We start from the raw sequence: 26,545 nt of genomic DNA, 5'->3' as shown, positions 1-26,545 counted from the left end.
CTAACAAGGACCGCCTGATGTTGGCGGAACTCGGATACCCAGAAGTTGGCACCTAAGCCAAAGGCTCTGCCCGGAACCAGCTGACGGTACTGGAACCAGGATGGGGAGCAGAAGGTATAAGAGCAAAAGACACTGCCGAGAACCAGCTAACGGTACTGGAACCCGGGTGGCTACCCGAAGGTAGGAGAGCCAATGACATGACCGAGGACCAGCTGACGGTGCTGGAACCCGGTTACTAAGCAGGAGGTACCCGTGCTACAAAGCACTACCAAGGACCGCCTGATGTTGGCGGAACTCGGATACCCAGAGGGAGGCACCTAAGCCAAAGGCTATGCCCGGAACCAGCTGATGGTACTGGAACCAGGATGGGGAGCAGAAGGTATAAGAGCAAAAGACACTGCCGAGAACCAGCTGACGGTACTGGAACCCGGATGGCTACCCGAAGGTAGGAGAGCCAATGGCATGACCGAGGACCAGCTCACGGTGCTGGAACCCGGTTACTAAGCAGGAGGTACCCGTGTCTGAAAGCACTACCAAGGACCACCTGACGTTGGTGGAACTCAGATACCCAGAAGGAGGCACCTAAGCCAAAGACTCTGCCCGGAACCAGCTGACGGTACTGGAACCAGGATGGGGAGCAGAAGGTACAAGAGCAAAAGACACTGTCGAGAACCAGCTGACGGTACTGGAACCCCAGATGGCTACCCGAAGGTAGAAGAGCCAATGGCATGACCGAGGACCAGCTGACGGTGCTGGAACCCGGTTACTAAGCAGGGGGTACCCGTGCTACAAAGCACTACCAAGGACTGCCTGACGTTGGCGGAACTCGGATACCCAGAAGGAGGCACCTAAGCCAATAGCTCTGCCCGGAACCAGCTGACAATGCTGGAACCAGGATGGGGAGCAGAAGGTCCACAGGAATAGAAAAAATAGCTAGGCCGCGAGGCTGCCGCAGTTACCGAACACCAACAGTCATACAGGGGGAGTTGGTCCTATTGGCACTACAGAACCAGCCTTGATTGCCACTTCCCGCAGCCCACATACGAAGCTCCTAAACTGGAGGCACCATGGAGTCGGCTAACCCGACCGCAACACGACAGGACAACGTATTGGAGTCTAAGTGACCTTGACACTACCCGGAACCAGCTGACGGTGCTGGAACCAGGCTGGGCAGGAGGGAGTACCCATGACAAAGACACTGCCGAGAACCAGCTGACGGTACTGGAAACCGGATGCATTGCCCAAGTATGCAAGAGCCAATGGCATGACCGAGGACCAGCTGACGGTGCTGGAACCCGGTTACTAAGCAGGAGGTACCCGTGCTACAAAAAACTACCAAGGACCACCTGACGTTGGCGGAACTCGGGATACCCAGAAGGAGGCACCTAAGCCAAAGGCTCTGCCCGGAACCAGCTGACGGTGCTGGAACCAGGATGTGGAGCAGAAGGTCCACAGGAATAGAAAAAATAGCTAGGCCGCGAGGCTGCCGCAGTTACCGAACACTACTCGGAAACAGCTGACGGTGCTGGAACCAGGTTGGGCAGGAGGGAGCACCCGTGCCAAAGACACTTCTGAGCAGCAACTGGCGGTGTTGGAGCCCAGGGATTGCATGACAATCAGAGTGTAGGCAGAGGCCTAATTGGAGCAAGATGAAAGGGAACTTTTAACCCCCTCAAGCGTTAGTAACTGAAAGAACCACCTTGTGCAGCACTAACTCTGCACAAGGAAAAGGTGGCTCTTTTAAATTATGCTTCTTGCACACGCTGAACTAAACACTTAAAAAATGTGTCCCCTGCAGCCCCGCAGTGTGAGTAAATCAGAAGACACTGCGTGGCGGGATATCGGGCTGCGCGGCCGCACAGGCGCAGTCATCCTGACACCAAAACATGCCAGAAGATGGGCAGCGCTAACTGCGCATGGCCAAGGTTTAACACAACAGCGCAGGCTCTGTGACAGATTCAAACAACGCTGAGGAGGCGGTGCCTGGCGCCAAAGGGGTAGGAATGCAGGCTGTGCTGCGTCTCATTGCGAAGGAAAGTCCCACCTCCGGGATGGTTGCACGGTATGAGGGGACACATATTTTATAAGGTGGCTCTTAGAGTTACAAACGCCTGAGAGGGGTTCCCTTTAATTGCTGTTATTGTGCCAGTGTGGTGGTCGCATGACACGTTGCCGGATACACAGCAGGGGTGCAGCTGGTGTTACTAAACCCCACTAACACATTGGCGAGGTGTTTGGCTCTGTGCAAACAGCACTTCCAGGCACCAACTAGCGGTGTTAGAGCCCAGGTACAGCAGGAGGAGCAGAGTGTAGGCCGAAGCCTGCACTGGAGGCATTTGAATGTCTATTATTGTGCCAGCGTGGCGGTCGCATGACATGTTGCTGGATACACAGCAGGGGAGCAGCAGGCGTTACTGAACCCTACTAACACATTGGCGAGGTGTTTGGCTATGTGCAAACAGCACTTCCAGGCACCAACTAGCGGTGTTAGAGCCCAGGTACAGCAGGAGGAGCAGAGTGTAGGCCGAAGCCTGCACTGGAGGCATTTGAATGTCTGTTATTGTGCCAGCGTGGCGGTCGCATGACACGTTGCCGGATACACAGCAGGGGAGCAGTGTTATGATGCGGTGGTTTAGGAGCAACATGGAACGAGCTCTGAAGGAAGTGGTAACTGTACTGACCGCAGTCCCTAAGCTCAACACAACACTAGAAGCAGCCGTGGAATGCTCCTAACTCTCCCTATGCATCTCGTCACAGCCTAAGAGCTAACTACCCCTAAAGACAGAAGCAGGAAAACTATCTTGCCTCAGAGAAAATCCCCAAAGGATAGATTAGCCCCCCACAAATAATGACTGTGAGTGGAGAGGGAAAAGACATACACAGAATGAAACCAGGATGAGCACAGGAGGCCAGTCTAGCTTGATAGATAGGACAGGATGGAATACTGTGCGGTCAGTATAAAACACTACAAAAATCCACGCAGAGTTCACAAAAAATCTCCACACCTGACTAAAGGTGTGGAGGGTAAATCTGCTTCCCAGAGCCTCCAGCAAGACAGAATCAATTCATACTGATAAGCCGGACAAACATAGAAAGCACAGAATGGATAAGTCCACAACCTGTGGACAGAATAGAGCAAGTAAGAACTTAGCTTTGCTGAACTGGTCAGGAAAACAGGGAAATCCAAAGAGATGTGAATCCAACCAGAAACCATTTACAAGTGGCACTGGCTGAAGGAACAGCCAGACCTAAATAGCCGAGCAGAAGAGAAGATAAGTGGAGGCAGCTGATGACAGCTAACTCCAAGGAGCAGCCATACCACTTGAAACCACAAGAGGGAGCCCAAGAGCAGAACTCACAAAAGTGCCACTTACAACCACCAGAGGGAGCCCTAGAGCGGAATTCACAACAGTACCCCCCCTTGAGGAGGGGTCACCGAACCCTCACCAGAGCCCCCAGGCCGATCAGGATGAGCCAAATGAAAAGCACAAACCAAATCGGCGGCATGGACATCGGAGGCAACAACCCAAGAATTATCCTCCTGGCCATAACCCCTCCACTTGACAAGATACTGAAGCCTCCGCCTTGAAAAACGAGAATCCAAAATCTTCTCAACCTCATATTCCAACTCTCCCTCAACCAACACCGGGGCAGGAGGGTCAACCGAGGGAACAACGGGCACCACATATCTCCGCAACAAAGATCTATGGAAAACATTATGAATGGCAAAAGAGGCTGGAAGAGCCAAACAAAACGACAACGGATTAATAATTTCAGAAATTTTATAAGGACCAATACACAGAGGCTTAAACTTAGGGGACGAAACCTTCACAGGAACATGACGAGAAGACAACCAAACCAAATCCCCCACAGGAAGCCGGGGACCAACACACCGACGGCGGTTAGCAAAACGTTGAGCCCTTTCCTGAGACGTCAAATTGTCCCCCACATGAGTCCAAATCTACTGCAGCCTGTCCACCACAGAATAAACACCAGGACAATCAGAAGGCTCAACCTGCCCAGAATAAAAGCGAGGATGAAAACCAAAATTACAAAAGAAAGGAGAAACCAAAGTAGCCGAACTAGCCCGATTATTAAGGGCAAACTCGGCCAAAGGCAAGAAAGACACCCAATCATCCTGATCAGCAGACACAAAGCATCTCAAATAGGTCTCCAAGGTCTGATTAGTTCGCTCAGTTTGGCCATTAGTCTGAGGATGAAACGCTGAAGAAAAAGACAAATCAATGCCCATCCTAGCACAAAAGGACCGACAAAATCTAGAGACAAACTGAGAACCTCTGTCAGACACAATATTCTCCGGAATGCCATGCAAACGAACCACATGCTGAAAAAACAATGGAACCAGATCTGAGGAGGAAGGCAACTTAGGCAAAGGTACCAGATGGACCATTTTAGAGAACCGGTCACAAACAACCCAGATAACAGACATCTTCTGGGAAACAGGAAGATCCGAAATAAAATCCATGGAAATATGCGTCCAGGGCCTCTCAGGGACCGGCAAAGGCAAAAGCAACCCACTAGCGTGGGAACAGCAAGGCTTGGCTCGGGCGCAAGTCCCACAGGATTGCACAAAAGCATGGACATCGCGCGACAAGGACGGCCACCAAAAGGACCTAGCAACCAAATCTCTGGTACCAAAAATCCCAGGATGACCAGCCAACACTGAACAATGAACCTCAGAAATTACCTTACTTGTCCATCTATCAGGAACAAACAGCTTCCCCACAGGACAGCGGTCAGGCCTATCAGCCTGAAATTCCTGAAGCACCCACCGCAAATCAGGAGAGATGGCAGAAAGAATCACCCCTTCCTTAAGAATGCCAACCGGCTCAAGGACTCCAGGAGAATCAGGCGAAAAACTCCTAGAGAGGGCATCAGCCTTAACATTCTTAGATCCCGGAAGATACGAGACCACAAAATCAAAACGGGAGAAAAACAAGGACCATCGAGCCTGTCTAGGATTAAGCCGCTTGGCCGACTCGAGGTAAATCAGATTCTTATGATCGGTCAGGACCACAACGCGGTGCTTAGCTCCCTCAAGCCAATGTCGCCACTCCTCAAACGCCCACTTCATAGCCAACAACTCCCGATTACCGACATCATAATTGCGTTCCGCAGGCGAAAACTTTCTGGAAAAAAAAGCACACGGTTTCATCAAAGAACCATCAGACTCCCTCTGAGACAAAACAGCCCCTGCCCCAATCTCAGAAGCGTCAACCTCAACCTGAAAAGGAAGAGAAACATCCGGCTGATGCAACACAGGAGCAGAAGTAAATAGGCGTTTAAGCTCCTGAAAGGCCTCAACAGCCGCAGAGGACCAATTCGTCACATCCGCGCCTTTCTTCGTCAAATCAGTAAGGGGCTTAACCACACTGGAAAAGTTGGCAATGAAACGGCGATAGAAATTAGCAAAGCCCAAAATTTTTTTAAGGCCCTTCACAGATGTGGGTTGAATCCAGTCATGAATAGCTTGGACCTTAACAGGATCCATTTCTATAGACAAGGGAGAAAAAATAAAACCCAAAAAAGAGACCTTCTGAACTCCGAATAGGCACTTAGACCCCTTCACAAACAAAGCATTATCACGAAGGATCTGGAACACCATCCTGACCTGCTTCACATGACACTCCCAATCATCGGAAAAAATCAAACTATCATCCAAATATACGACCATGAATTTATCAAGATAATTGCGGAAAATATCATGCATGAAAGACTGGAACACAGATGGAGCATTAGAGAGCCCAAATGGCATCACAAGGTATTCAAAATGGCCTTTGGGCGTATTAAATGCAGTTTTCCATTCGTCACCCTGTTTAATACGAACAAGATTATATGCCCCTCGGAGGTCAATCTTAGTAAACCAACTAGCCCCCTTAATCTGAGTAAACAAATCAGTAAGCAAAGGCAAGGGGTATTGGAATTTGACCGTGATCTTATTAAGAAGACGATAATCAATACAGAGTCTCAAGGAGCCATCCTTCTTAGCAACAAAAAAGAAACCCGCTCCCAATGGTGACGAAAAGGGCCGAATATGCCCCTTCTCCAAAGACTCCTTAACATAACTCCGCATGGCGGCATGCTCTGGTACAGACAGATTGAAAAGTCGGCCCTTAGGGAACTTGCAACCAGGAATCAAGTTAATAGCACAATCACAGTCCCGGTGCGGTGGAAGGGAACTGGACTTGGGCTCATCAAATACATCCTTGAAATCCGACATAAACTCAGGGACCTCAGAAGAGGGGGAAGAGGAAATTGACATCAAAGGAACGTCACTATGTACCCCTTGACAACCCCAACTAGTCACAGACATAGTTTTCCAATCCAGCACCGGATTATGTTCCTGTAACCATGGAAAACCCAGTACAACAACATCATGCAGGTTATGCAACACCAGAAAACAGCAATCTTTCTGATGTGCTGGAGCCATGACCATGGTCATCTGCGTTCAGTACTGAGGTTTATCCTTGGCCAAGGGTGTAGCATCAATACCCCTCAAAGGAATAGGGCTCTGCAAAGGCTGCAAGGAAAAACCACAGCGCCTGGCGAATTCTAAGTCCATTAAGTTCAGGGCAGCGCCTGAATCCACAAATGCCATGACAGAAAAGGATGACAATGAGCAAATCAGGGTGACAGATAAGAGAAATTTAGGCTGTATAGTACTAATGGTAACAGACCTAGCGACTCTCTTAATACGCTTAGGGCAATCAGAGATAACATGAGCCGAATCACCACAGTAAAAACACAGCCTATTCTGACGTCTGAATTCCTGCCGTTCTGTTCTAGTCAAAATCCTATCACATTGCATAGGTTTAGGATTTTGCTCAGAGGACACTGCCATATGGTGCACAGCTTTGCGCTCGCGCAGATGTCGATCAATCTGAATGGCTAGAGACATAGATTTGCTCAAACCGGCAGGCGTAGGAAAGCCCACCATAACATCTTTAAGGGCTTCAGAAAGACCTTTTCTGAAAATAGCAGCCAGAGCCTCCTCATTCCATTTAGTGAGCACAGACCATTTTCTAAATTTCTGGCAGTATAATTCTGCCGCTTCCTGACTTTGACACAAGGCCAACAGGGTTTTTTCTGCATGATCCACAGAATTAGGTTCGTCATACAATAATCCGAGCGCTTGAAAAAAATGCGTCTACATTCAATAATGCCGGATTCCCTGTTTCAAGAGAAAAAGCCCAGTCTTGAGGGTCACCACACAGCAAGGATATGATGATTTTTACTTGCTGAATGGGATCACCAGAAGAATGGGGTTTCAAAGCAAAAAACAATTTGCAGTTATTTTTAAAGTTCAAAAACTTGGATCTGTCCCCAAAAAACAAATCAGGAGTAGGAATTCTAGGCTCTAAAGCCGGAGTCTGAACAACATAATCTTGGATATTCTGTACTCTTGCAGCAAGTTGATCCACACGAGAAAACAAACCCTGAACATCCATGCCAGAGCATATATCCTGAACCACCCAGATATCAAGAGGAAAAAAAAAGAGACAAACTAGAGCACAGAAAAAAAATGGTTCAGAACTTTCTTTTCCTTCTTTTGAGATGCATTTAATTCATTTTTGGCCACTTGTACTGTTATGACACGGTGGTTTAGGAGCAACATGGAACGAGCTCTGAAGGAAGTGGTAACTGTACTGACCGCAGTCCCTAAGCTCAACACAACACTAGAAGCAGCCGTGGAATGCTCCTAACTCTCCCTATGCATCTTGTCACAGCCTAAGAGCTAACTACCCCTAAAGACAGAAGCAGGAAAACTATCTTGCCTCAGAGAAAATCCCCAAAGGATAGATTAGCCCCCCACAAATAATGACTGTGAGTGGAGAGGGAAAAGACATACACAGAATGAAACCAGGATGAGCACAGGAGGCCAGTCTAGCTTGATAGATAGGACAGGATGGAATACTGTGCGGTCAGTATAAAACACTACAAAAATCCACGCAGAGTTCACAAAAAATCTCCACACCTGACTAAAGGTGTGGAGGGTAAATCTGCTTCCCAGAGCCTCCAGCAAGACAGAATCAATTCATACTGATAAGCCGGACAAACATAGAAAGCACAGAATGGATAAGTCCACAACCTGTGGACAGAATAGAGCAAGTAAGAACTTAGCTTTGCTGAACTGGTCAGGAAAACAGGGAAATCCAAAGAGATGTGAATCCAACCAGAAACCATTTACAAGTGGCACTGGCTGAAGGAACAGCCAGACCTAAATAGCCGAGCGGAAGAGGTTGATAAGTGGAGGCAGCTGATGACAGCTAACTCCAAGGAGCAGCCATACCACTTGAAACCACAAGAGGGAGCCCAAGAGCAGAACTCACAAAAGTGCCACTTACAACCACAGGAGGGAGCCCAAGAGCGGAATTCACAACAGAGCAGCTGGCGTTACTGAACCCCACTAACACATTGGCGAGGTGTTTGGCTCTGTGCAAACAGCACTTCCGGGCAGAAACCAGCATTGTTGGAGCCCAGGTTCAGCAGGTGGAGCAGAGTGTAGGCCGAAGTCTGCACTGGAGGCATTTGAATGTCTGTTATTGTGCCAGTGTGGCGGTCGCATGACACGTGGCCGGATACACAGCAGGGGAGCAGCAGGCGTTACTGAACCCCACTAACACATTGGCGAGGTGTTTGGCTCTGTGCAAACAGCATTTCCAGGCACCAACTAGCGGTGTTAGAGTCCAGGTACAGCAGGAGAAGCAGAGTGTAGGCCGAAGCCTGCACTGGAGGCATTTGAATGTCTGTTATTGTGCCAGCGTGGCGGTCGCATGACACGTTGCCGAATACACAGCAGGGGAGCAGCAGGCGTTACTGAACCCCACTAACACATTGGTGAGGTGTTTGGCTCTGTGCAAACAGCACTTCCAGACACCAACTAGCGGTGTTAGAGCCCAGGTACAGCAGGAGGAGCAGAGTGTAGGCCGAAGCCTGCACTGGAGGCATTTGAATGTCTGTTATTGTGCCAGCATGGCGGTCACATGACACGTTGCCGGATACACAGCAGGGGAGCAGCTGGCGTTACTGAGCCCCACTAACACATTGGCGAGGTGTTTGGCTCTGTGCAAACAGCACTTCCGGCAGAATCAGCTGTGGAGGATATCCACTAATAAAACATAACTTTTAATATTAAATGCTAAAAACTGCACATCCAACAGGACACAAACGAAAAAAACATACAAAGTGCTCAGGTGAACCAGTGCTCAATAAAAAAGAATGGTTGGATCTCACCCAAGCTGCCGGACACTGTATACTTCCGTACGACACAGTAAAGATCCGTTTGTGTCCGTTTTTCGTTTGTGTCCTGTTGGATGTGCAGTTTTTAGCATTTAATATTAAAAGTTATGTTTTATTAGTGGATATCCTCCACAGCTGATTCTGTCTTGAGCCAGAGGGTATATATATGGTGTGTTTTTTGCACACTATTGCTTTTTCTGCTATTGATTGTGCTTGCTATGGCTGGGTTTCTGGCAGCAGGCCCTGACACAGACCTATGGCTGACTGAGGCCAAAGACATTTTTTCAGAGAAAGCTTTTTCTCAAAAGAAATATACACCTACTTATGCTTCTGTCTTTAAGGACCTGAACAGAGTATATAGGGAACAAATAGTTTCTTGGTGGGAACTACAAAGCCTTGAGAACTATATCAAAAATGGTATAGTCCCAAGAGGACTACGTATTTCCCTTACCCCAGCAGCACGGTGCAGAAACCCCCAGTTGATGAGTCTTTGGGAGAAAGAAGCTACCTGCAGTTCCCTGAGATTTATGCAGATTTTAGTCAATGAAGAAAAAATCAATTTGGAGAGACTGAATATTAAACTTAAAGAACAGATAGAGATTACCAAAAAATTTGAGTCTGAGAAAGACTTCATTGTGAAGGAGACTGAGTTACAAAACTCCATTGAGAAATTTCAATATAATCTCAAAGAAAGAAAGCATAAACAATATCTCAGGGACCTGCAGGACTTCAAAGACAACAAAATATATCAAGTTGTGGTGGATAGATCTGAAGGAGGAGATAGAGAGACATATCTGTCTTCTACTGAGACAGACCTGTCAGATACAGAGAGTAGAAGGCCCACTCCTAAAAACCGACAGAGGGGGAGGGGTAGCAACTACCGAAGAGGAGATAGATTTCAGACCAATATACCAAAGACTGGTTTTTTAGATCGACCATACCAGCTCCGCAGTCACAGGTTTTGAATCTATCAGACAGACAGCTTACGGAGGTTGAAATGTCGGTCCTTTCAAAAGGATTATCGTTTATACCCAGTTCTGACTTTGTTCCGTTTGATATGATTAAGGATTTGAATCTGTTCATAAGAAAACTCAAGTGGCATAAATTTTTTAAACAAAAGGACAAAAAAACCTGTCATGAACTGGGCATCTCTCTTGATATGCTACCTGATATACAACTTCTGGCAGGTCTGGATACCACACCAGCCACAATTGGAGGAACTGGTCCCTTCACCCAACTCAAAAATCCTAGTAAAAAGTTGGCCCCAGTAGGTGGAGATCTCTCCGCAATTGATGTCTTCTTGAATTTGAGTACCCAAGACATCAAGAATTTAGCGCACTGCCAGTCTCGTCACAATCTCAGTAGAGTACAGATGGAGGCTCTCCGGGGTTTAGAAAATGACAAATCCCTTATTTTCAAGCCATCTGACAAAGGTGGCAATATTGTGGTTATGGGGATCGACGGGTATAGGAATATGTGTTTGTCGTTACTTAATGACCGGTCCACTTATGCCCATGTAACAACGAATCCAACTACTAAATGTGTGTCAGAACTTAGGGCCATTTTACTTAAAGCCAAGGCTGAGAAACTGATTGATGAGGATGAGTTCTCCTTCCTGTTGCCCCTCCACCCGGTTATGCCCACATTCTATGCCCTCCCAAAGGTCCACAAGGGCCTGGATCCGCTAAAGGGTAGACCCATTGTCTCTGGGATAGGAGGTGTTGGACAAAATGTGGGTATTTACATCGATAATGTCCTAAGACCATTTGTTACCGCACTTCCATCCTATGTTAGGGACACCATGGATCTGCTTCGCAGACTAGAGGGTATTTCCCTAGAACCTGGCACCCTCCTGGCCAGCATTGATGTTGAGTCTCTGTACTCCTCAATCCCACATCAGTGTGGAGTTCAGGGGGTGCAATACTTTTTGAACACAAGGGGGTGTCAGTTCAGGGCCCACAATGAACTTATCATATCTCTTCTTGAATTTGTACTGCATAACAATTTTTTTTGCTTTGATGGCAGGATCCTCCACCAGCTCAGGGGCACTGCCATGGGCAGCCCATGTGCGCCCACCTACGCAAACTTGTTCCTGGGCTGGTGGGAGGACAGTATTGCCTTCTCAGAGACTTATGAGAATTATCTGGCCCTTGTGGACCTTTGGGTCAGATATATAGATGATATTTTCATATTGTGGAGGGGCACCAGGGAGGGTTTTGCTGAGTTTGTGGCATCCCTTAACGATAATGAGATTGGCCTCAGCTTTACTTTTGAAATACAGGAAGAGAGACTACCATTTCTGGATGTCCTCATCTCTAAATCTAGGGATGGGGAGTGTCTTGAAACTACTGTGTACAGGAAGCCGACCGCAACCAATTCCCTTTTAAGGTGGGACAGCCATCATCCCTTCTCTCTAAAAAAGGGTATCCCTAAAGGCCAATACCTTAGGTTGCGTCGCAACTGTTCCAATCAAAGGGATTTTAAAATAAAGGCGGATGATCTTCGGCAGAGGTTCCGGACCAGGGGCTACCCGGATTGGATTCTTAGGGAAGCATTTAGCCATGCGAATGCATGTGAGAGGGGGACCTTGCTTATACCCCGAAATAGAGAAGAAGAGACCCCTAAGGAGACTAGGGTGATTTGCACCTTTGATAATGGGGCAGGACCCGTGAGGGACATCTTGAAAAAACATTGGGGAATTTTGGGGATGGACGAGGACGTGAAAGATATCATTGGCAGGGAACCAAGGATCACCTATCGGAGAGGTAGGAGTTTAGGTGATAGACTCATGCATAGCCATTTCACTACGCCTAGAAAGGAGACATGGCTTCCTCAAAGACCAGCAGGATGTTTTAAATGTGGAGCCTGTGTGGCGTGTGATTTTGTCCTTACTGGGAAGGTATTCCATAATGAGCATACACAGCAGTCCTATACCATCAGGGACTTTATCAATTGTAGAACAACAGGGATTGTATACAGGGTGAGTTGTATCTGTGGAATCACCTACATTGGAAAAACGATCAGAGAATTCAGACGACGAGTGGGGGAACACTTGGGGGATATACGAAACAGAAGGGATACCCCGATAGCAAAACATGTGCATGATATACATGGGGGTGACCCCAAGGTCTTGCGTTTTATGGGGATTGATAAGGTGCATCCTCCGTCCAGGGGGGGTGACCTGGATAAAATGCTTCTTCAGAGAGAAGCGAGATGGATCTTTCTTCTCGATACATGCCAACCCCATGGTTTGAACGAACAACTTAATTATAGCTGTTTCCTTTAGGCTTTATTTACCTTATTAGTGGTGTTCTCCTTGCCTAGTCTTTCTCTCCATTACTCTCTGTCCGTTCCCTCCCTCTCTCCCCTTCCCCTTTCCCATCTTATTATTTTATGTAATCTGTTATTTGTCTGTTTGACGGGTCTTCTCCAGTTACCATGCCAAAGAAAGCAAAATATATTATGATCCATCGGGATCTGTTTGGAAACTAGCCACTGCTACTTTCTATATAGCCATCTAGGTTATAATGGGTGTCACTATGACTTCAATTACTGACACCTCTATGTCTAGTATGAGCTTCTGTTTTTTGCTTCTGTGCATCCATTTTTATCCACGTTTCACGCTAATTGTTTTATGGAATTTTGTTTAATTGATCTTCGCCCATTTATGTTAGCCTCTAACCCCCTCCCCCTTGTTTGGGTTTATAATCCATTTCTGCCAGTTTGCTTGTGATTATGCATGGATGTGGGTACCGCATAGAATCTTATATGTTGATATCATGAGTTGATTCGGTTATTGTGACGCTTCCCCCCCCCTCCCTTCTGTGCAACTTACAAGGGCCGGTGCTTCACTGTGGTCGTGGACGGAGACGGCTTGCGTTTCACCCTTGAAACGCATTCACCATGGCAACATGTGGGCGCCGTACAGGATGTGACGCGTACAAGATGGCGCCGCAACTTCTGGTACCTGCACTTACCACGCCGAGTGAGTCGGCTTGCGTTCCATTGCTGGAGCGCACCCAGCGTTACATGTTGTGGGCGCCGTACAGGATGTGACGCGTACAAGATGGCGCCGCAACTTCCGGTTCCTGCACTTACCACGCCGAGTGAGTCGGCTTGCGTTCCACTGTTGGAGCGCACCCAGCGTTACATGCTGTTGGGCGCTTGATAGGATGTGATGCGCACAGGATGGCGCCGCAACTTCCGGTGCATGCGCTCACTATGTGATATTATGTATAATCCGGTAACCATGCGGACATGGTGAATGCTTGTGCCATATGGCCGCTTATGATAGTGGAGGTTTACTGACATCAATTATGCCCCCGACTATGTACGCCTGGCTAAACACATCAGCGCACATGAGATGGCGCCGTAACTCCGGTGCCCCCCTTTTTTTTTTTTTTTCGTATATCATTATTTATAAACTGGTAACCATGCAGCCGCATATGGCTTTTTTTTTTTTTTTTTTTCCGTATATCATTATTTATAAACTGGTAACCATGCAGCCGCATATGGCTTTTTTTTTTTTTTTTTCTTTTCGTATATCATTATTTATAAACTGGTAACCATGCAGCCGCATATGGCTTTTTTTTTTTTTTTTTTCGTATATCATTATTTATAAACTGGTAACCATGCAGCCGCATATGACTAGTGCTGGTTTTGTGCGGCTATGATAATTTCTCATTCATAAGTATGGGGGCTCACGGGCATTATCTATGCCCCCTTGGAATGCCCCAACTAGATCTATAGCTTTTTGGGGCATACAGTGCACATGGTTTATTAGGCAGTTTGATCCGTTCCGGGTTTTCCCATATCCCAGTATATCAGGTACTAGGGGGAGGGGCTTTGGGTATATAGAGAGGCTTCACAGAGGTGGGTTGTACTCTACCAGAGACTGTGGACACAGACGGTCATCTCCAGCGTGGGTTACCTAGCCACTGCAGGCCCCACAATTTAGACGGACTTACATCTCTGTGCCCGTTGGCACTTTTTTCCATATGACTCCCCTGATGATTCTCCATGACCGGAGTTGAAACGCGTAGGGAGGAAGATTCTACGTTTCAAGAGGTTTTGGGACTCTGCCTTTATACATATTGGGTGGGCTGGTCCCTTAGAGCAAGGTCCATTTGGGGCCTGTCCTTGTCAGGACAGGAGTTACAGAGGGGTTACAGGGTAGACATACTACTTCAGCCCTGCCCCTCCTCATCTAATTGGATCTTTGCTGTGTCGTACGGAAGTATACAGTGTCCGGCAGCTTGGGTGAGATCCAACCATTCTTTTTTATTGAGCACTGGTTCACCTGAGCACTTTGTATGTTTTTTTCGTTTGTGTCCTGTTGGATGTGCAGTTTTTAGCATTTAATATTAAAAGTTATGTTTTATTAGTGGATATCCTCCACAGCTGATTCTGTCTTGAGCCAGAGGGTATATATATGGTGTGTTTTTTGCACACTATTGCTTAAACAGCACTTCCGGGCAGCAACCAGCATTGTTGGAGCCCAGTTTCAGCAGGAGGAGCAGAGTGTAGGCCGAAGCCTGCACCGGAGGCATTTGAATGTCTGTTATTGTGCCAGCGTGGCGGTCGCATGACACGTTGCTGGATACACAGCAGGGGAGCAGCTGGCGTTACTGGACCCCACTAACACATTGGCGAGGTGTTTGGCTCTGTGCAAACAGCACTTCCGGGCAGCAACCAGCATTGTTGGAGCCCAGGTTCAGCAGGAGGAGCCGAGTGTAGGCCGAAGCCTGCACTGGAGGCATTTGAATGTCTGTTATTGTGCCAGCGTGGCGGTCGCATGACACGTTGCCGGATACACAGCAGGGGAGCAGCAGGCGTTACTGAACCCCACTAACACATTGGCGAGGTGTTTGGCTCTCTGCAAACAGCACTTCCGGGCAGCAACCAGCGTTGTTGGAGCCCAGGTACAGCAGAAGGAGCAGAGTGTAGGCCGAGGCCTAATTGGATCAAGTTTAAAGTGAACCTTTAACCCCCCATGCGTTAGCAACTGAAAGAGCCAACTTGTGCAGCACTAATGGTGCACAAGGACAAGGTGGTTCTTTTCATTATGCTCCTTGCCCAAGGTGAACTAAACACTTATAAAATGTGTCCCCTGATACCGTTACACCGTCCCACAGGTGGTACTTTCCGTCTTGATGAGACGCAGCATAGCCAGCATTCATTCCCCCCATGCCGATGGGCACCGCCTCATCAGCGTTGCTTGAATCTATCACGGAGCCCGCACTGTTATGTTAAACCTTGGCCATGCGCAGTTAGCGCTGCCCAGCTTCTAACGTCATTTGGTGTCACGGTGGCTATGGCTGTGCAGCCGCGCTGCCAGAGATCACGCCACGCTGTGTCTTCTGATTTAGTCCCACTGCGGGGCTGGGATTCCGGGGCCTGTACAGTGCATATCTTCGCCTCTCCCTACTCTACATCCGCCTTCTTCGGAGTCTGCAGCGTCACGGCCGTGGCTTGTGAATTGGGATCCGCTGACGCCACACTGTCTGGAGAAGGCGGAGGCAGAAGAGGGAGAGGCGAAGATATGCACTGCGCAGGCCCATGAATCACAGCACCACAGTGTGACAAAATCAGAAGACACAGCGTGGCATGATCTCTGGCAGCGCGGGTGCACAGGCACCATGACATCAAATGATGGCAGAAGATGGGCAGCAATAAGTGTGCATGCCCAAGGTTAAACATTACAGCGTAGGCTCTGGGACAGATGCAAACAACGCTGAGGAGGCGGCGCTCGGCACCATGGAGGTATGAATGCCTGCTGTGATGCGTCTCATTGCAAAGGAAAGTCCCACCTACGGGACGGTGTCACGGTATGAGGGGACAAATATTTAATAAGTGTTAAGTGCAGCATGTGCAAGAAGCATAACAAAAAGAGCCACCTGTTCCTTGTGCAGCATTACTGCTACACAAGGTGGCTCTTTAAGTTACAAACGCCTGGGGGGAGGGGATAGGTTCCCTTTTATTTGCTGTTATTGTGCCAGCGTGGCTTGTGCTGGACACGTTGCTGGCTACACAGCAGGGGAACAGCTGGTGCTGCTGAACCCCACTGACACGTTAGCGAGTGTTTTTTCTGTGTAGCCCACACTTCCAGGTGACAACTGACAGTGTTGAAACCCAGGGAATCAAAGAGGAGCAGAGTGTAGGCCGAAGCCTGCACTGGAGGCAGGAAAATGTTTGTTATTGTGCCAGCGTGGCTTGTGCTGGACACATTGCCGGCTACACAGCAGGGGAACAGCTGGCGCTGCTGATCCCCACTGACACGTGAGCGAGTGTTTTTTCTGTGTAGCCAACACTTCCAGGTGACAACTGACAGTGTTAAATCCCAGGAAATCCAAGCGGAGCAGAGTGTAGGCCGAAGCCTGCACTGGAGACAGGAAAATGTCTGTTATTGTGCCAGCGTGGCTTGTGCTGGACACGTTGCCGGCTACACAGCAGGGGAACAGCTGGCACTGCTGAACCCCACTGACACGTGAGCGAGTGTTTTTTCTGTGTAGCCAACACTTCCAGGTGACAACTGACAGTGTTGAAACCCAGAGTGAGCTGCACCCACACAGATGAGCTGCACCCACACAGCGAACGGCACTGCAAGGCCAAACAAAGCTCCTCTATCTAATCCTATATAGTGATTTTCCACAATCTAGCAGGATACAGATGGAAAGCCACTAATATAGGATATACAGTGGGGCAAAAAAGTATTTAGTCAGTCAGCAATAGTGCAAGTTCCACCACTTAAAAAGATGAGAGGCGTCTGTAATTTACATCATAGGTAGACCTCAACTATGGGAGACAAACTGAGAAAAAAAAATCCAGAAAATCACATTGTCTGTTTTTTTAACAATTTATTTGCATATTATGGTGGAAAATAAGTATTTGGTCAGAAACAAAATTTCATCTCAATACTTTGTAATATATCCTTTGTTGGCAATGACAGAGGTCAAACGTTTTCTGTAAGTCTTCACAAGGTTGCCACACACTGTTGTTGGTATGTTGGCCCATTCCTCCATGCAGATCTCCTCTAGAGCAGTGATGTTTTTGGCTTTTCGCTTGGCAACACGGACTTTCAACTCCCTCCAAAGGTTTTCTATAGGGTTGAGATCTAGAGACTGGCTAGGCCACTCCAGGACCTTGAAATGCTTCTTACGAAGCCACTCCTTCGTTGCCCTGGCGGTGTGCTTTGGATCATTGTCATCTTGAAAGATCCAGCCACGTTTCATCTTCAATGTCCTTGCTGATGGAAGGAGGTTTGCACTCAAAATCTCACGATACATGGCCCCATTCATTCTTTCATGTACCCGGATCAGTCGTCCTGGCCCCTTTGCAGAGAAACAGCCCCAAAGCATGATGTTTCCACCACCATGCTTTACAGTAGGTATGGTGTTTGATGGATGCAACTCAGTATTCTTTTTCCTCCAAACACGACAAGTTGTGTTTCTACCAAACAGTTCCAGTTTGGTTTCATCAGACCATAGGACATTCTCCCAAAACTCCTCTGGATCATCCAAATGCTCTCTAGCAAACTTCAGACGGGCCCGGACATGTACTGGCTTAAGCAGTGGGACATGTCTGGCACTGCAGGATCTGAGTCCATGGTGGCGTAGTGTGTTACTTATGGTAGGCCTTGTTACATTGGTCCCAGCTCTCTGCAGTTCATTCACTAGGTCCCCCCGCGTGGTTCTGGGATTTTTGCTCTCCGTTCTTGTGATCATTCTGACCCCACGGGGTGGGATTTTGCGTGGAGCCCCAGATCGAGGGAGATTATCAGTGGTCTTGTATGTCTTCCATTTTCTAATTATTGCTCCCACTGTTGATTTCTTCACTCCAAGCTGGTTGGCTATTGCAGATTCAGTCTTCCCAGCCTGGTGCAGGGCTACAATTTTGTTTCTGGTGTCCTTTGACAGCTCTTTGATCTTCACCATAGTGGAGTTTGGAGTCAGACTGTTTGAGGGTGTGCACAGGTGTCTTTTTATACTGATAACAAGTTTAAACAGGTGCCATTACTACAGGTAATGAGTGGAGGAAAGAGGAGACTCTTAAAGAAGAAGTTACAGGTCTGTGAGAGCCAGAAATCTTGATTGTTTGTTTCTGACCAAATACTTATTTTCCACCATAATATGCAAATAAATTGTTAAAAAAACAGACAATGTGATTTTCTGGATTTTTTTTTCTCAGTTTGTCTGCCATAGTTGAGGTCTACCTATGATGTAAATTACAGACGCCTCTCATCTTTTTAAGTGGTGGAACTTGCACTATTGCTGACTGACTAAATACTTTTTTGCCCCACTGTATGTGAAATAATGTGCAGCAGGCTGCACTAATTGCCAAAAAAAAGGATTAAGCAGTATGAGGCAGTGAAGCACCCTGAGCTGACCACAACCGGCTATGGTAACGGACAGACAGCAGAGTGAGCTGCACTCACACACACAGACCTTGCAGACAGCTGTGAACAGCGCTGCAAGGCAAAAGCAAGGTGAACACACAGCGGTTGCTAATTTAGCCTGGATTAAGCACAATTAAGCAAATCGCAATCTCTAAACTGCCCTCAGTCAGAACACAGCGTCCTGTCCCTAAATGAATTCACAGCGAGTGAGCGCAAAATCGTGACGGCAACTTTTAAAGGGCATCGTGACATCATTTCAGCAGCCAATCACAGCCATGCCAGTAGTTACATGCCCACCATGCAGAACAGGATGTGCCCACACTTCAAATCATTCCTCATTGGCTGATTCATAAAAACCCGGGAGTTTGCATGAGGAGAATTTCCAATGCCGGTTTCTGATACACTGAAAGTATCAAAACTCGGTATCAGAATTCCGATACCGCGAATATTGGCCGATACCCGATACTTGCGGTATTGGAATGCTCAACACTAGTCCTAAGTCTTAAACTATGTGTTACTCTATGCTATCCTATGTTATGACATCCTACACATTATACATTACTTACATCACATATCGGTTGAGAAACGATACTTCTTGGATATCGGTCGGACACCTCTCACACAGCCAAACCAGATCTCCACTTTACACTGACGAGGGGCAGTACCCCGAAACACTGTGCCTGCAAATTGAGATTCTGGTTTGGCAATTATCCTAAGTCATGTGACAAGGCTCGTTAAAGGGTCGACATTGACCAATAGGTGGCACTAGAGTTCTAGTTCTCGTCCTCTCTGAAGAAACAATTTGCATAATTAGCATATTTCCCAGAGGAGCATTGCGGCTTTAAGTCTCCTCATCTTGGCATTCTTAACATGTCAATCTCCGCAAGGAGAAACAATACTTCTTGGATATTACATCACATAGGAACATACTGTATCACATAATACAATATATACAAAAGAAGCAAGACATTAATCATATTACTTATCAATAACGCGATTGGTGTCTTCAGGGGTGAAAACCTGATAGACATTGACCACCACCCTTATACATACATAACAGATGGTGATTGTTTTGTATATAACTGGGTGTTTACAGACAGCCGCTCTAATGAGCCAATACCAGCTACCATGGGTCGGAAAGGAGGTGGGAAAATATCCTTGTGAACCTTTGGAAAGGCAAAAAAAATAGAACATACAGGACTATCCACAAAAAAAATACATATATATATATATATATATATATATATATATATATATATATATATATACAATGGGTACGGAAAGTATTCAGAGCTTTTGCTCAGACACTCATATTTAAGTCACATGTTATCCATTTCCTTGTGATCCTCCTTGAGATGGTTCTACTCCTTCATTGGATTCTAGTTGTGTTTAATTAAACTGATAGGACTTGATTTGGAAAGGCACACACCTGTTTATATAAGACCTCACAGCTCACAGTGCATATCACACCAAATGAGAATCATGAGGTCAAAGGAACTGGCAAAAGAGCTCAGAGATAGAATTGTGGTAAGGCACAGATCTGGCCAAGGTTACAACAGAACTGCTGCAGTATTCAAGGTTCCTAAGAGCACAGTGGCCTCCATAAACCTGATGTCATGATCCAGTCCGGGGTTTGCTTCTGATTATTTTTTCCCCGGGATGGTCATGTGGGGGATAATCTTCCCAGCCTTGTTTTGGTATCTGGCTATTTTAGTCTGCTGCTACCTGCAAGCAGTGTCAGTTATAGTTCCAGTCTCTGGCTTGAGCAGCTGACCCCATTATACCCTGATTTGCCCTCTGCCCATTTACCCAGGTCCCGTTCCTGTTTCCCCTGTGACTTTGCTCGTCACAGTACTCACTCTCTGTGTTGTGACTTCTTTTGTATTTGACTCGGCTTGCTCCTTGACCTGTTCTTTTGTTTTCCATCTCTGGCTTTCCTGCTCCCGACCGGCTCTGACTTCTTAGGCTTGTTTCTGACCACGTGTATTGCTGTGACCTCTGTTACTTCGATTCCTCTCTGTTGCTGACCTGACTTTTCTGACTACTCTTCTGCTACCTAGTAGCTCCAGCCTGCTACTCTGTGGATGCTCTGTGAGTGTACCTATTTTCCTTCACCCACACCCCCTGGTGGAGGTTGTGTGCTACTGCGCTGGAGCAAGCATTACACCTGAAATGGAAGAAGTTTGGGACCACCAGAATTCTTCCTAGACATGGCCGTCCAGCCAAACTAAGCAATCATGGGAGAAGAGCCTTGGTGAGAGGGGTAAAGAAGAACCCCAAGATCACTGCGGCTGAGCTCGAGAGATGCAGTAGGGAGATGGGAGAAAATTCCACAAAGTCAACTCTCCACCAGTCGGGCCTTAAAGGCCGAGTGACCCGACGGAAGCCTCTCCTCAGTGCAAGACATATGAAAGCCCACATAGAGTTTGCTAAAAAACACATGAAGGACTTCCAGACTATGAGAAATAAGATTCTCTGGTTTGATTAGATGAAGATAGACCTTTTTGGTGATAATTCTAAGCGGTATGTGTGGAGAAAATCAGGTACTGCTCCAGACCTGCCCAATACATCCCAACAGTGAAACATGGTGGTGGCAGCATCATGCTATGGGGGTGTTTTTCAGTTGCAGGGACAGAATGACTGGTTGTTATTGAAGGAAACATGAATGCAGCCAAGTACAGAGATATCCTGCATGACAGCCTCTACCAGAGTGCTTTGGACCTCAGACTTGGCCGACGATTCACCTTCCAAAAATACAATGACCCCAAGAACACAGCTAAAATAACAAAGGAAATGGCTTCAAAACAACTCTGTGACCATTCTGGACTGGCCCAGCCAGAGCCCTGATCTAAACCCAATTGAAATCTCTGGAGAGACCTGAAAATGGCTGTCCACCAACGTTCACCATCCAACCTGACGGAACTGGAGAGGATCTGTAAGGAAGAATGGCAGAGGATCCCCAAATCCAGGTGTGAAAAACTTGTTGCATCATTCCCAAGAGGACTCATGACTGTATTAGCTCAAAAGTATGCTTCTACTCAATACTGAGCAAAGGGTCTGAATACTTATGACCATGTGATATTTCAGTTTGTTTTTTTTTTTAATACATTTGCAAAAATTACTACATTTCTGTTTTTTTTCAGTCACGATGGGATTCAGAGTGTACATTAATGAGGGAAGAAAAATACTTTTTTTGAATTAACCAAATGGCTGCAATGAAACAAAGAGTAAAAAATGCAATGGGGTCTGAATACTTTCTACACCTACTGTATATATAGTCTATCTTTTGTCCTCAATGTTTTGTCAGTAATTTTGATATATGGAAAAAATGAAATATAAATTACAAAGCTTCTCCTGTTTATTGCGGTGTTAGTGATGAACAGCCCAAAGATGGCACACTGATGTCATCCGTGTGCAGTCTGTAATTTTCATTAACTTATAGGTAACTTTATATGTAATTCTGATCAAAAACAGAATTAGCTCAATGATTCTTTGTGGACTCACGGTAAGATGGGGGCAGGAGTAGGGCACAGCTATAGGGAAGCCCCCCATGACTGCGATTGGCCGGGAGGTTTTTTCAAAAATATATATGGGTTCGATAGGTGGTTGGTAATGGGGGGAGGAGTTTTACGGATGGGAGGGGGGGCCTTGAAGAGGAGGGAAAAGTGCGGGAAAACCGTCAGTTGCCTTCCCGGAATACAGAAGAGGCAGACCCACCCACCCTTCCCTTGGTTTTTTCCTGGATTGTTTCAGAAAGGGGAGGGGGTTTGGTATATGTAAAAAAAAAAAATGTGTATATGTTGTTTATATGTGGGTATATACATGTGGATATATATATCTATATATATATAGATATATATATATATATCTATATATATATAGATATATATATATATATATAAAAGAAGGGTATTGGGTTTAATAGTTGCATATCTTTCATAGTGTTATTGTCACAGTGGCTGTGCTGGCGGGGGGGTTCTTGGAGTTGACGCTGATTGGTAGGGGGAAGGAATTGTAACATAATTTCAGGCAATTGGAAATGGTGTGGGGTTTGATCTGGCATTTGGTATGGGCTCTGGACGGTACCCTGGGAGCTTTTGTTCGTTTCTCTTCCCGGAACGGGATGTACGGTGCCCTCGAGCTGGTGGTGCACGGCTGAGGGTAACATGGTGGTCGATCGTCAATTTGGTTTTGCCAGATCTTTTAGCTCCAAGAACCCTCCCCTCGTATTTACATACTGATTGTATTACTGTTTAAGGTATGGTTTTTTGTTAATAAAAGTTGTCCGCTGTGGCCAAAATTATCCAAAGAAAGTAAATGGTAGTGTTTTTATTTAAGGTATGGGTTGGGGCAGTTTGATGGTGTCATTAGTGTCTAGGTTCTCCGCCCAAAGGAAAAGACCGTATTCGGCATACTCGGTCATGCAAAAAACATGGAAGTGTGAATAGCACCACAAACTGTAAAGGGCTCATGTTCTATCTAGGCAAAACAGGATAGAAGACGTACTGTACGTATAAAAACACGTCTGAATGAGACCTAAAAGAGACCTTTTAAAAGTATTTGCATGTTTCTGCTGCTGGACCTTTATGCTACAACTACAGAATAAAGTCCCCCACTTATGTGGATGTAGGTCACAGTTATTTAGCAACTTCTGTCATTTTTTTTGATGCAGCATAACAAGATATTAGCAACAGTGAGACAGTCAGGCTTTCAAAGAAATGTTCAAAACACTGATTCCCCAAGAGATAACCTCAGGGCTCTCATTACCCAGTTACACAACATTGTTTTGTATTGCTAGCGGAAAACTAGTTATTCATGAAGCAATACCAAAATAGTCTGATGTTTACAATAAAGGGTCCAGGCGCAGCTTCTACCTCTGCACCAACTATAGCAAAAGCCCTGATTTACAATCAGAACAATAAAAACGTAAATAAGATCGTAAATTGTGTGAGTGCAGATGATACATCGGAGGTAGTTACAATGTTACTTGTTTTAGGTAACATCCACATAAGCATGTGCCATACACAGTGTCACTTCTGCATCAGAAAGCCTAGCATTGGCTGTGCAATTATACCCTATCCCTCACCCTTCCCTCTTCATTCATCATCTACCTCTTCTCCACTGTTTCCTACAGTATTTTGCTTGTAGCCTTCTTACTGCTGTGTATTTGGCTCTTTTCAGAAGTACAAGCTACAGACGTTACATCATCATAGGAACTACTCAGTGGAAAACAATAGGAATATTGCCTGCACCCCACCATTCCTCCTCCTGATATTCCCAGGCATCATTCACTTCACTGCATAGTTTGTTCTTCCTATGTCTATGTCCTTACCTCACATATGGCAGCTCATGGCTCCTTGCAGAAATGAAGTCTGTACAGTAATTCTCTTCTTTGTAGAGAGAGGAGTCTCATTTCAGACCACACCTATCCCCACGTCACCATGTGATGATGTCAGAATGCAAAAAGCATGTCAATAAAAGGAGTTTGCACAGTGTAGTTGGACTTTGGACAGGAGCTGGCCTTCAATGAGAGGAAGATAGTGACAGTCACACACTATAGTTGGGTTTAGCAGATGGAGGTCTACAGATGATGCAATAAAGAACTACCCCGGCAGAGGGGGCCATCCCCATGGGACTATATGGTGCTGGCTTTACTGACCTAAGGGGCTTCTACCAGGGTTCAGTTTTGTGCATGCTCGGATTGGCTAAGGCACGCTGGGTCCTAGTGCTGACCTTGCATTTCCCTCAGATCCTTGACACTGATATTGGCGTAGTCTCACAGGAATAGCCACCTTGTCACCATCCACCAGAAAACAAACCAATTAAAATAAAACCAGGACGCCAAATTCTTTTGGGAATAAATATGGGGACAGCAGCCTTTATTTAAACCAACAAACAGAAAAACATTCAAGAATAAAATAACATTAACCCCTTCATGACCACGGGATTTTTTTCGTTTCTCAGTGTTCGTTTTTCACTCCCCCCTCCTTCCCAGAGCCATAACATTTTTATTTTTCCGTCAATTTGGCCATGTGAGGGCTTATTTTTTGCGGGACGAGTTGTACTTTTGAACGACATCATTGGTTTTAGCATGTAGTGTACTAGAAAACGGGGAAAAAATTCCAATTGCAAAAAAAAGTGCAATCCCACACTTGTTTTTTGCTTGGCTTTTTTGCTAGGTTCACTAAATGCTAAAACTGACTTGACATTATGATTCTCCAGGTCAGTACGAGTTCGAAGACACCTAACATGACTAGGTTATTTTTTATCTAAGTGGTGAAAAAAAATTCCAAACTTTGCTAAAAAAAAATAAAAAAAAATTGCGCCATTTTCCGATACTCGTAGCGTCTCCATTTTTCATGATCTGGGGTCGGTTGAGGGCTTATTTTTTGCGTGCCGAGATGACGTTTTTAATGATAGCATTTCGGTGCAGATACGTTCTTTTGATTGCCCGTTATTGCATTTTAATGCAATGTCGCGGCGACCAAAAAAACGTAATTCTGGTGTTTCGAATTTTTTTCCCGCTACGCTGTTTAGCGATCAGGTTAATGCTTTTTTTAAATTGATAGATCGGGCGATTCTGAGCATGGCGATACCAAATATGTGTAGATTTGATTTTTTTTTTTTATTGATTTATTTTGATTGGGGCGAAAGGGGGGTGATTTAAACTTTTATATTTTTTTTATTTTTTAAATATTTTTTTCAACTTTTTTTTTTACTTTTGCCATGCTTCAATAGCCTCCATGGGAGGCTAGAAGCAGGCACAACGCGATCGCCTCTGCTACAGTGCAGGTGTGCTGTGAGCGCCGACCACAGGGTGGCGCTCACAGCCACCGCTCATCAGTAACCATAGAAGTCTCAAGGCCCGGCCGGAAGCGGTAGTTAAATGCCGCTGTCTGTGTTTGACAGCGGCATTTAGCTAGTTAATAGGTGCGGGCAGATCGCGATTCTGCCCGCGCCTATTATGGGCACATGTCAGCTGTTCAAAACAGCTGACATGTCCCAGCTTTGATGCGGGCTCACCGCGGAGCCCTGCATCAAAGCAGGGGATCTGACCTTGGACGTACTATCCCGTCCAAGGTCAGATAGGGGTTAAACGCTGGGAGGAGTCCTTGAAGCTCCCAAAATCTGGTGATTAACATATAAAGTGAACACAAATCAGGCCCAAATTTTACTCCCAGCCGTTACTCCACTGGGTCCGGAGCACCATAACCACAAGGGTTCCAACGTTCACTCAAACATCCTGGGAATCCGACAACCTTGCCAACTTCCCCACCCCATTTCACCAGATCCAAAACATATTACCGTATATACTCGAGTATAAGCCGACCAGAGTATAAGTCGACCCCCCTAATTTTGCCACAAAAAGCTGGGAAAACCTATTGACTCGAGTATAAGCCTAGGGTGGAAATGCAGCATTTACCGGTGAATTTCAAAAACAAAAATAGATCATTATTTCCCCATAGCTGTGCCATATAGTGCTCTGCACTGTTCATATTGCCCCATAGCTGTGCCATATAGTGCTCTGCACTGTTCATATTGCCCCATAGCTGTGCCATATAGTGCTCTGCACTGTTCATATTCCCCCTTGGCTGTGCCCCATACAGTACTCTGCACTGTTCATATTCCCCCTTGGCAGAGGGGGGGCTGTGTTGGGCGCAGCTAGATGGAAGCCCCCACATGACTGCGTGGCCAAGAAGGGGGTTGGGAGTTGGTTTGAATAAAAACAGGGGTCGTATGGGGATTGGTGGGAATTTTGAGTAGGGGGTGTTGTCAGGGGAGGAAGGAGGCGGGGGGCCGGGAAAAGTGCGGGAAGGATCACTTGTGCGGTGATTCAAGAGGAGAGAAGACGTGTACAGCTACTCACCATGGCCTCTGTAGACAGCCTCG

General features: G+C 46.4%; 1 protein-coding gene across 1 annotated transcript in view; it reads right to left on the bottom strand.

The window, feature by feature from the left end:
- LOC138642404 (NFX1-type zinc finger-containing protein 1-like) overlaps positions 1-24,075 on the bottom strand; it is a 418,979-nt gene extending 394,904 nt beyond the window's left edge. Inside the window, exon 1 of the mRNA XM_069730530.1 lies at positions 23,988-24,075. The gene's annotated coding sequence lies outside the window, so the exon portion shown is untranslated. The remainder of the gene's footprint in view (positions 1-23,987) is intronic.
- Between the last annotated feature and the right edge of the window lie 2,470 nt (positions 24,076-26,545).

The sequence above is a fragment of the Ranitomeya imitator genome, chromosome 6, assembly GCF_032444005.1.
Source record: "Ranitomeya imitator isolate aRanImi1 chromosome 6, aRanImi1.pri, whole genome shotgun sequence".
NCBI lineage: Eukaryota > Metazoa > Chordata > Amphibia > Anura > Dendrobatidae > Ranitomeya > Ranitomeya imitator.
This window is presented reverse-complemented; position numbering and strand designations above follow the sequence as displayed.